At 36.9% G+C, this 12181-nt stretch overlaps 1 long non-coding RNA gene across 1 annotated transcript in view; it reads left to right on the top strand.

The window, feature by feature from the left end:
• LOC112672596 (uncharacterized) overlaps nucleotides 1-12181 on the top strand; it is a 59694-nt gene that overhangs the window by 37463 nt on the left and 10050 nt on the right. The window contains exon 2 of the long non-coding RNA XR_003144373.2: nucleotides 4576-4689. This is a non-coding gene — a long non-coding RNA (uncharacterized LOC112672596). The remainder of the gene's footprint in view (nucleotides 1-4575; nucleotides 4690-12181) is intronic.

Genomic DNA, 12181 nt, shown 5'->3' on the forward strand with positions numbered 1-12181 from the left:
ATCTATAGATAGATAATCAACCATTTCTCTTCTAATGTACATCCTCTTTTTTAAAAAAAGATTTTATTTATTTATTCATGAGAGACACAGAGAGAGAGGCAGAGACATAGGCAGAGGGAGAAGCAGGCTCCATGCTGGGAGCCCAATGTGGAACTCAATCTCAGGATTCTAGGATCACAACCTGAGCCAAAAGGCTGTCACTCAACCACTGAGCCACCTAGGTATCCCTACATCCTCTTTTTTTTTTTTTACTAAAACTTTACTGTGCTGATCCAGTAACAAGGTACTATGAAGACAATCAAATACATGAAAATGGAAAACAGAAATGCACGTTGTATCATTTAAGATAAAGACCAGTGATGTATATATGTATACACCTTGGTGTAAAAGCATGCATTATACATAAGCTTTAGCACTGGATGGGTTTTTAAGAAGTCAAAGCCAAGACCTTCTCTTCATCTGTCTGGAAACCAATGTCATGAGAGGGCCACATACTTTGCTAGAGATCACACTACTATTGTCCTTTGTTGCTTTTACCTGCTAACCTAATACTAATCTAGTACTAATACTAATATATACCATATTTTGAGAATGTTTTAGATGCCAAGCACTGTGAAAAGTACTTTACATATGTTATCTCAATTTTTCTGTCACTCTATAATGTAATGGTTTTATAGAGGAGGAAGTAGAGGAAGAGAGAGGTTACATCATCAGTCTACATGGGGATTGGTACTTAGATGAAGGTGTCACAAAGGATTATGTCATGCTGTTACCTTTCTATCATTAGAGGAAGAAAGAAGTACAGGGTGCAACTACAAAGCATTTTACAATGTCAGTTCACTGGTACTGTTTATACTCCCCCTTTGACTTCAGATGTGAGAAATAAATTGTCATTCAATACTCATAAAACTCCAAAACATGTGATGGAAATAGCCACCTTGCCCAGTGCCAGATGTTTCCTGGGTCCTCAAAAATGTCAGCTCTTTCTTTATAGTCCTTATTACCGGTGTACAAATGAAAATATCTTTCTATTTCAATACGTGGTACTCAGTTCCAATCTTTATTGAATGCTTTCTTGAGCCAAAACTTGTACTTGTCAGTAAGAATAAATGAGATTGTAAACAAAAATGAATAAACTTGTTTATTGTTTCATCAATTCTGTCAATATATTAGGAGGCATAAAGCCTTATAAAAATGCCTGACAATCTAAGCAAAATATGCCAAAAATCCATACACACTGGATATAGAATTTCAGTTATGCAAGATCTAGAGATCTCTTGTACAACATAGTGCCTATAGGTAACATTATTGTGTTGTGTACTTAAAACTATTTTAAAGAGAAAATGTCATATTATATTCTTATTAAAAAAATCCAAAAACCCTTAAGGAAGCACAAGAAAACTTTTATTGACAGGTATGTCTATTACCTTGGTTATAGGGGTAGTTTCACATGTGTTTTCAGATGTCCAAACTCATCAAATCATATATGTTTAAGATGCTCAGGCTTTTTTTGTACATCAGCCATATGTCAATAAAGTTGCTTTTAAGAAAGAAATTTTCTTATTTCATCTGAGTTGTCAAACTTATTGGCATAATACTGTTCTTAATATTACTTTGTTTTCCTTTAAATGGCTGTCAAATGGATAATGATGTGTCTTTTATTCTTGATTTTGACTAACTCATGTTTTCTATTTTTTGTTGACCAGGTTAGCTATAGGATAGCAATTTTTATCCATCTTCTTACAAAAACAACTTGGTTTTTAATTTTACCTGATGTTTGTCTCTCATATCATTGATTTTTGCTCTAAAGTGTATTTCTTTTCATTTATTCATTTTAGGTTTAAATTGTTTTTCTTTGCCCCCCCCATCTTAAGGTAGAACTTTAGATCACTGAATGTAGCTCTTTCCTATTTTCTGATATAATCATCACAACTCTAATTTTCTTCTAAGAACTATTACAAATGCACCTCACAAATTTTGATATATTGTGTTGTCATCATTCAGTCCAAAACACTTTCTAATTTTCTTTTTTATTTCTTCTTTCATTCATGGACCATGAATGAGTGTGTTGCTTTGTTGTAGTTTTGGAGATACTCTAGAGATTTTTTTGTTCTTGGGTTTTAATTTAATTTCAGTGTAGTCAATGTTCAGTATTGTAGTTCAATCCTTTGAAAAATTTTAAGACTTGTTTTATGGCTCTTTATGTCATTATAGGTGAATATTTCATGTGCATGTAAAAAGAGTATTTATTTTTCAGGACTTAGATGTAGTAATCTATGAATGTCAATTAGCTCATTTTAGTTGAAGGGGTTGTTCAAAACTTCAATATTCTCACTGAGTTATTATTCTATCAATTACAGAGGAAAAGATATTACAGCTCTATTTATAACATAGATTTGCTTATTTCTCCCGTTGGTTTTGCCAATTTTTGCTTTTTAGATTTAAAGCTCTATTGGATGTATACTCACTTTGATTGGTTGTGTCTTCTTGATCAATTGACACTTTGGTCTTCCTGAAATGTCCCATTTTGTCTCTGGTAATACTCTTTATCTTGAAGTATATCCAAATTCTTATGCTTTGTACTGTCATGGTTTATGTTTTTCTTTTATTCACTTTCAGCTTCTGTCATATTTTATGTGTATCTGCTTTTTTATGCAGTCTAAGAATCTTTGCCTTTATAGTCGGTCTTTTCTTTTCCTTCCAGTCTTATAATCTCTGCCTTTCACATAAAATATTTAGTCTCTTTGCATTTAATGTAATTACTGATATGGTTATTTACCATTTTTCTATTCATTTTCTATTTGTCCTATTTGTGTTCTCTCTTCCTTGTTAATTTTTGGCTAATTGTGTGTGCTTTTTGCATATCACTTAATCTCAAGTGTTGAAAATTGTTTAATTATTATTTTTAATTTTATTTATTTATTCATGAGAGATACAGAGAGAGAGAGGCAGAGACACAAGCAGAGGGAGAAGCAGACTCCTCATGGGGAGTCCAGTAAGGGATTCAGTTCCAGGACCCCAGGATCATGACCTGAGCCAAACGCAGACGCTTAACCACTGAGTCCCCCAGGCGCCCCTTAAATTATTTTTTTAAGATTATTTACTTTAGAGAGAGAGAGGGGGAGAGAGCACACACATGTCCAGGAGGGGCAGAGGGAGAGGAAGAGAGAGAGAATCTCAAGTCAACTCCACGCTAAAGTGCAGAGCCTGTTGTGGGACTTGATCTCATGGCCCTGAGATCATGACCTGAGCTGAAACCAAGAGTCAGATGCTTAACCGACTGAGCCACCAAAGCACCCATCTTGTGTATTACTATATAGTTTGCATTGATTTTTAGTGGTTCCTCTGAAGTATATATATGTGTGTATATACTTTTCTTTTCTCATCCTATCTTTAGATAATACGCAAACAATATTACGATACTACAACAGTGCTCCTACGCTTCATGCTCTTGTTTTCATGTATTTAAATTCTATATCTTATCAGCTCCATAATACATTTTTATTGCTTTTAGCTGTTACATTCAACATTCAATAGTCTTTGCAAGATCTTAGAAGTTGAGTGTTGTGAGTCTAAAAAATATATCTTTTGTTTATCAGTCCAACTCCCAATTTCTTGCACTGTCATACACTGAGAACATTCATCTTATAAATCATTGAATTTGAGTGAGGTTTGGTTACAGTTTTGATTGGACAAATTTTATCCTTAGATTAAGTGCATTAAATGTATTTGACTTCTTCTAGAAGGGCCTTGGGACCAAAGATCATAAGTTTTCTAGATACTCAGACTGTGATATTTCAAGTTTTATAGACTTCAAAACTGTGAAACTGCTAGATTTTTAGATGTCTAGACCTTAGATATTTAGGACACTTTTTGGTTTTGAGACCATGAGTTTGCAAAGCTTGGGGATTGTGACACTGTAAGACTATGATTTCTGGAAACATTAATATTGCAATACTGTGGAATGTGTGACTGTAGAACCATGAGATTCTGAGGTTATGTGAGTGTAAATCCACAATACTACAAGATTTTGAGATTATGACAATTTGAAACTCTGTACTGGAAAATTAAAAGATCTGCTTTTCAGCTTGCCTCCATATCTGCTTACTCCTAAAAAGTTTCCTTGTAAGATAATTACTAGACAGAATAGTTTTGCATTTTATTCGAAATCTACAGGCTAATATACATACATGTTCATCAAAAGTTCAGTTGGTGGGGTGCTTGGGTAACTTACTTAAATATTTTACTCTTAATTTTGGCTCAGGGCATGATCTCAGAGTCATGGGATCAAGCCCGGCATTTGACTCCACACTCAGTGTGGAATCTGCTGGAGATTCTCTCTCTCCCTCTTCCTCTGCTCCCCCCTCTATTTGTGCTCTCTCTGTCTTTTAACACAATCTTTAAAAAAAAAAAAATGTTTAATTGGCTATAGACTTGCCTTTCCTTCAGTTCCCACATTAGCAACTGGCCCCAAGCATGAAAATCTCTTTTGTATTACTCATTTAGTATCACCAGGGACTAACCAAGAAGCTCCAAATAAGCCACAATAACCCAGTTTTCCATCCCTGCTTGCAGGTGCTGCTTACTATCAGAAAGTAAAGCCAGATGTCAGAATCCACGAGCTCCAACTAAGTCCTCCTGACCCAGTTTTTGGCCCACTTGATCCAGTTCAGATGAGGTAACCCCCAGGTGAGTTCAAGATTATTACCATCTAATTGTCAAAATGAAAAAAAAAACACACACACACACCTAGCAACCCATGACAGATCTGACTGTGCCCCTTTAAGAGAAGAAAAGAGGTGGCACTCTAATTTGAAGAAACCTCCTCCCCATTCCCTGAAAAACCCTGACACCATCTTGCTTATCAGCCCCTTAATTACTCTAAATCCATAAAACACTGACCATGAGACCTAATGGAGAGAAGGTGACTTTAGAGCATGAGTCCCCTTCTCCATGTTCTGGCCATCGAATAAATTATCTGCTTGCCATCAAATACTGTTTTGTTAGTTGGATATTTGGTGAATGGTACTGAATGGGGCAAGAACCTATTACTGAGGCAACACTAGGAAAGCTTTATCACTTTATAGAGTTCCATTTTCTAGATGGTTATTGCCCTCTGGTCTCAATGACATTAAAGAAAAATGTGATTTTTTTTCTGTTATTTCCTGACAGTTTGATCTTTTATATTCTTCTATTTGTTAACCATAAGTTGAACTTTCATTGAGTTCTTAATTTCAGTTATTAGGGTTTTTAGCTTCCATTTGATTTGGTTTTATAGTTGCCAGTTCTTTGCCAGAATTCTCTCCATCTTGTCATTTTACTTCTTGAGCATATTATTAATCGTAATTATTTGAAAATAATTGTTTGACAACCGCAAAATCTGGATCCCTTCTGATTCTATTGAATTGTCTACTTTTTCACTCACTCTTGGTCAATCATGCTGTTTTACATGCTTGCTGCAACAGTTGCTGAGCTATTACTTCTCAGCCTCAAAACCCACTGTTCTTTGCTCTTAGAGTGGGAATCTGCAAAAAACATTTTGGATTTGCCTGCTGACTTCCTATGTGGCTTTAACCATAAAGGTACTAGAGGGAGATTGGAAGGTTGGATGGAAAAGAAGGTACTTTATCTTTCAAGTTTGCTTCCTGTCTGCTTCCTGTTCCTATGGCTATCTTCCCAGTGATTCTTCACTCCACAGCAGGTGTTTAAGTAGCACCAATGGAATCCAGTTTCCAGTTCTTTAGGTAAAGAACCAGCCTTAATGTGACTGCTTACAGAGTCCAGCACCAACCAGACAGGATTACCACCGGAGAAGTCTGGGTCTCAGCACCCCAAGAATCCTTCTGTAAGATCAGAGAGACCACTGATCAATTCCTTCTTAATATCCTGATTTTTATCTCTGAGAAACTTCTCTTCCAAACTTCACTAAAATAGTTCCATCTTCTTTCTCATCTTTCAGTTGTAAATAAGATAGCTGCTTCCGCACTTACTACCTAGTGACACATTAGTGTCCTACCTTTTGCCTTTCAGTTTATAAATTTCCACTGAAAAATTCTTTATATGAAATCATTTCTATTTAAATACATTGCATGGTTTCTGCTTCCTGACTAGACTCTCACTGATACTCTTGGTTGTTTTCTTAATGGATGCTAGATATTTTGTGTTACACAATTTAGAGACAAAAGTTCAAAAGTCCTCCTTGGACTTTTGCTAGGGGAGATCTTTTAATCAAGATCTGAGCTGGTTCAAAGCTAATCTTCAGTCCTTGCAGGAGCCAGTTTGCATTTAGTTCACACTTAGATTTACAATGCAGGTTTTCAAGTACCCAGTTTGTCTCATTTGTGAGCAAACAGCCCCTCCTTTTTATGGCTTTTTACACCCAGACCTATAGACTGCCAATCATTTTAGCTCCTATTTTATGCTTAGATTTGTAGCCTCTCACTTCCTGTTTTCAGACCAGCAAATGCTCAAAGGGAGAAACAGTACCAAATGTTGGTTTCACCATTTAGGGCTTCCTTGCTTTCTGGAAGGTTAGCTCTAAAAATTCTCACTTTCTTGGTAGATCTCTGACTTCAAAAAGCTATACCACTTTGTTGTTCTTGTTGTTGTTGTTGTTCAAATAATTTAGCTTTTATCTCTGAGAAGTTCAAACTCAAATTAGCTGACATCCCTGTCCCCTTTGCATTGCCAAAGGGAAAGTGTACAAGTCCTTGTAGATTCTTTCAATTGCTCCCCTGCCCCTCTCTAATGACTTTTCCTGACAATGCTATAAGGTAAAATTTAAGGATTCCTCCCCAATACCTGACATAATACCCTGATCTTTTAAATTATATTTTCCCTAGAAGAAAACATTAAAAATTCCATCTCAATATCAAATATTTGAGCTGGATTGCTAAAATGTAGGTTAAGAATTCATGTTGTTTCTATCCTTGGATCAAGGGAGATATCAGGCTGTGATATGAAATGGTGTGAGTCTCCTTTATTTTTTGCTTTGAAATTTCTATGATAAATTTGTGTTTGCAAGGATTTATAATCATCACCATAACCTCAAATTATAAATTCAAAAGTGATTTTGAGATTAAGATCTGTGTGCATATATCTGTGATAATCAGAAAATAGTTTTAAGAGAGAGATACAAAGTGGAATGGGGGTTGCTAGGGATTCAGGTGGTGGAAATCAGGGAGTTACTGTTCACTGGGTTTAAAATTTTAGTTATGCAAGATAGGAAAGTTCTAGAGAGCTGCTTATAGTTAACCTTATTTGCTTATAATTAAGTAGTTTTTAAGTATGTGGTGTGGTATTGTGAAGAGGGTAGATCTCATGTTATATCTTTACTTACTATAATAATAAAAAATTTTTTAAAACCCACCACATGAAGATGCATACACACACACACACACATGCACACATACACAACCTGAAAAGAAATATAAAACAGAAGTTTTCCAGAGGGTTTTCTATTTGGTATTATTATAAAAAAATTTTTTTTCATGGCCATTTGACATATTTTCTTTTCTAACTGTTTAGCCATAAACTTACTTTTAATATAAAGAGAGAGAGAGAGAGAGAAAGAGAGAAAGGCAAAGGGGCTCTCTTTAAGCTATCAACTTACCATCTATTTAGCAAATTCAAGTTGCAACAGCTTCATTAATAATTACAATATTCCCTCTATATCCACTTACACACCTTGTAGCCACCTTCATCCCGGTTTCTTCTCTCTGATAGCATAGAATATGTGTTTAAGTAGATTCATTAAGTAGATTCAGTCTTCTGCATGTCCCCTTGACAGAGTCAAGGCAAGCCAGTTGTAAAGGTGATATTTGTTGGCAAAGGAGAGAGCCCATAATTCACTGGGGTGAGAGTGTAGAACAGTGTGGCCATTCTAGAGAGCATCATAGTAGTCCTTAGTCAAATTAAGTGTGCAGAACCCTATGACACAGCAATCCAAGTCTTACACAGGTTCGTAATGAGACATGGATCAGGATACTAAATGCTGGAGGCAACCCATTATTTAAAGACAGGACGACCATGATGTGGAATATTTTATTGCAAGTAGAAGCAAAAATCACATACACATAATCATACATACATAATAAAAATGAATTATCTTAAAAACAGTGCTAAGAATAAAAATTATAAATAGAATAGAATATTTCAAAAATAATTAAAATTAAAAGCTTAAAAATACCTTCCAAATGCATGTCCTGTACAAGAATATGTAGAGATTCACAGATATATTTAGAACCTATTAAAATAGTGGCCTGTGGCTGGGAGACGAACACCATTCACAATGGAGACACATGAGAAGAATAAATAAATAAACAAGTAAACAATAGAAGAACCAATAATGATGGTGTCCTGAATTAAGGGTTGTAAGTAACTTTTCATCTGTGTTGTTTTAAAAGAAAAAGAAATCTTGGGGTGGAGTCTTTTGGGTTTTCTATGTAGAGTATCATGTCATCTGCAAAGACGAAGAGTTTGACTTATTCTTTGCCAATTTGAGTGCCTTTTATTTCTTTTTGTTGCCTGTGCTGAGGCTAGGACTTCCAGTACTATGTTGAATAGCCGTGGTGAGAGTGGACATCCCTGTCTTGTTCCTGATCTCAGGGGAAAGGCTCCCAGTGCTTCCCCATTGAGAATGATATTTGCTATGGGCTTTCCGTAGATGGCTTTTAAGACGCTGAGGAATGTTCCCTCTATCCCTACACTCTGAAGAGTTTTGATCAGAAATGGATGCTGCATTTTGTCAAATGCTTTCTCTGCATCTATTGAGAGGATCATATGGTTCCTGTTTTTTCCCTTGCTGATATGACCTATCACATTGATTGCTTCACGAGTGTTGAACCAGCCTTGCAGCCCGGGGATAAATCCCACTTGGTCATGGTAAATAGTCTTCTTTTTTTTATAATAAATTTATTTTTTATTGGTGTTCAATTTACCAACATACAGAATAACACCCAGTGCTCATCCCGTCAAGTGCCCCCCTCAGTGCCTGTCACCCATTCACCCCCACCCCCCGCCCTCCTCTCCTTCCACCACCCCTAGTTCATTTCCCAGAGTTAGGAGTCTTCCCCAAGATTTCTAGAACTCATACAGCAATTCAGCACTGTGGCAGGATACAAAATCAATGCTCAGAAATCAGTGGCATTTCTATACACCAACAATGAGACTGAAGAAAGAGAAATTAAGGAGTCAATCCCATTTACACTTGCACCCAAAAGCATAAGATACCTAGGAATAAACCTACCAAAGAGGTAAAGGATCTATACCCTAAAAACTACAGAACACTTCTGAAAGAAATTGAGGAAGACACAAAGAGATGGATAAATATTCCATGCTCATGGATTGGAAGAATTAATATCGTGAAAATGTCAATGCTACCCAGGGCAATTTACACATTTAATGCAATCCCTATCAAAATACCATGGGCTTTCTTCAGAGAGTTGGAACAAATCATCTTAAGATTTGTGTGGAATCAGAAAGGACCCTGAATAGACAGAGGAATATTGAAAAAGAAAACCAGAGCCGGGGGCATCACAATGCTGAATTTCAAGTTGTACTACAAAGCTGTGGTCATCAAGACAGTGTGGTCCTGGCACAAAAACAGACACATACATCAATGCAACAGAATAGAGAATCCAGAAATGGGCCCTCAGCTCTATGGTCAACTAATATTGGACAAAGCAGGAAAGATTATCCACTGGAAAAAAGACAGTCTCTTCAATAAATGGTGCTGGGAAAATTGGACATCCACATGCAGAAGAATGAAACTGGACCATTCTCTTACACCATACACAAAGACAAACTCAAAATGATGAAAGATCTAAATGTGAGACAGGATTCCTTCAAAATCCTAGAGGAGAACATAGGTAACACCCTTTTTGAATTTGGCCGCAGCAACTTCTTGAAAGATACATCCATGAAGGCAAGCGAAACAAAGCAAAAATGAATTATTGGGGCTTCATCAAGATAAGAAGCTTCTGCATAGCCAAAGAAACAGTCAACCAAACTAAAAGACAACCTACAGAACGGAAGAAGCTATTTGCAAATGATCTATCAGATAAAGGGCTAGTATCCAAGATCTATAAAGAACTTATTAAACTCAACAGCAAAGGAACAAACAATCCAATCATGAAATGGGCAAAAGACATGCAGAGAAATCTCACAGAGGAAGACATAGACATGGCCAACAAGCACATGAGCAAATGCTCCACATCACTGGCCATCAGGGAAATACAAATCAAACCCACAATGAGATACCACCTCACCCCAGTGAGAATGGGGAAAATTAACAAGACAGGAAACCACAAATGTTGGAGAGGATGTGGAGAAAGGGGAACCCTCTTACACTGTTGGTGGGAATGTGAACTGGTGCAGCCACTCTGGAAAACTGTATGGAGGTTCCTCAAGGAGTTAAAAATAGATCTGCCCTATGACCCAGCAATTGCACTGCTGGGGATTTACTCCAAAGATATAGAAGCAGTGAATCGCCGGGACACCCACCCCGATGGTTCTAACAGCAATGTCCACAATAGCCAAACTGTGGAAGGAGCCTCAGTGTCCATCGAAAGATGAATGGATAAAGAAGATGTGGTCTATGTATACAATGGAATGTTACTCATCCATTAGAAACGACAAATACCCACCAATTGCTTTGACGTGGTGGGACCTGGAGAGTATTATGCTGAGTGAAATAAGTCAATCGGAAAAGGACAAACATTATATGGTCTCATTCATTTGGGGAATATAAAAATTAGTGAAAGAGAATAAAGGGAAAGGAGAGAAAATGAGTGAAAATATCAGTGAGGGAGACAGAACATGAGAAACACCTAACTCTGGGAAATGAACAAGGGGTAGCGGAAGGGGAGGTGGATGGGGGGTTAGGGTGACTGGGTCTGGGCACTGAGGGGGGGCATTTGGCAGGATGAGCCCTGGGTGTTATGCTATATGTAGGCCAATTGAAGTCCAATAAAAAATAATATTTAAAAAAATAAATAAATAAAAGAAAAAGAGAAAAAAAAACTCTTAAATGAACAAACAAACAATACTAAAGGAATTTGGGCCACATCTCCATTCTTATGAGGCATAAGACTACATTTTCTTTTCATGATTTTCTTAATGCATTTCATATTTGGATCCAGAGTTTGGTTCTTTTAACTGAAATATGTTTTTGCTATTATGAGTATGTTACATGAAGATAATGTGACTTAACCTTAAAGTATAGTTTAAAGTATAGTTTAGTTTTCTTAAGTGCCTAGTTCCTCTCAATCATTACAAGCAATTGCTTCTCTTTCAAATTGCCCTTGGATATGATTTTATAACAATTTTTCCAGCATCAGTACAAGTCACTGAACACAATGTCCAACAGAATTTAATTAAACATATTCAGAAGAAAGCTGGAAAAAAAAAAAAAAAAGAAGGAAGCTGGGTGGTAATTTTCTTTGACCTTTCATTTTCATGACATAGCTGACACAGAGCAAATGCCACTTGAGGCCAGACCCCCTTCTTCAGTATTTATTAAGCAGTAGTCAAACCAGACCTTCTATACCTGATTATCACTGCAAGCGTTGGGACCATGGCTCATAGTTGTTTTGTGTAGGTTGTTCATGCTTCTAATATACATAGCCAAGAGGGTAATAAGAACTGAAATCCAGCTTGCATCCTGCTAATCTCGCTGTGGGTACACAGGCTACATCCTCCCAGAGTGGAAATGCCTGGCTCTGATTAATGAGAAGGGGCCATATGGACTACCAGCATCTCTGTTAGTGTCTCACATCATCCCATCCCTTTTTTGTCCGTACCTGTCTCTGAACTAAGAAGAGGAGAGAGAATCTATAGCACTTTTCTTCCCTATAGAGGGTAGAGATATTTCTCTTCATCAAAGCCAAGTGAGAGGGACCCCAAAGTCTACAAAGAAGGAGAGCTTGGAGTATCTATGGTAAGGGCACACTGGCATATCACTTGCTTCCTGGTATTGTTCAGTTGCAGAATCTGCAGGCACTGCAAAGGAATAGAAATGTTTTTTAGGTTATGGCTAGGGGCTGACCCTTGTTCCCCAGAGTTGGGAGAAGTTCCCAAAGAAACAAAGATCTGCTTCTCATCTGGAGATATTGGAAGACAGAATTGTTCAGATCAACAGAGCAAGCAGGAATCATTTTATAGTATGCTTAGAAAGAAGGGG

Source organism: Canis lupus, chromosome 28 (genome assembly GCF_003254725.2).
Source record: "Canis lupus dingo isolate Sandy chromosome 28, ASM325472v2, whole genome shotgun sequence".
Lineage (NCBI taxonomy): Eukaryota > Metazoa > Chordata > Mammalia > Carnivora > Canidae > Canis > Canis lupus.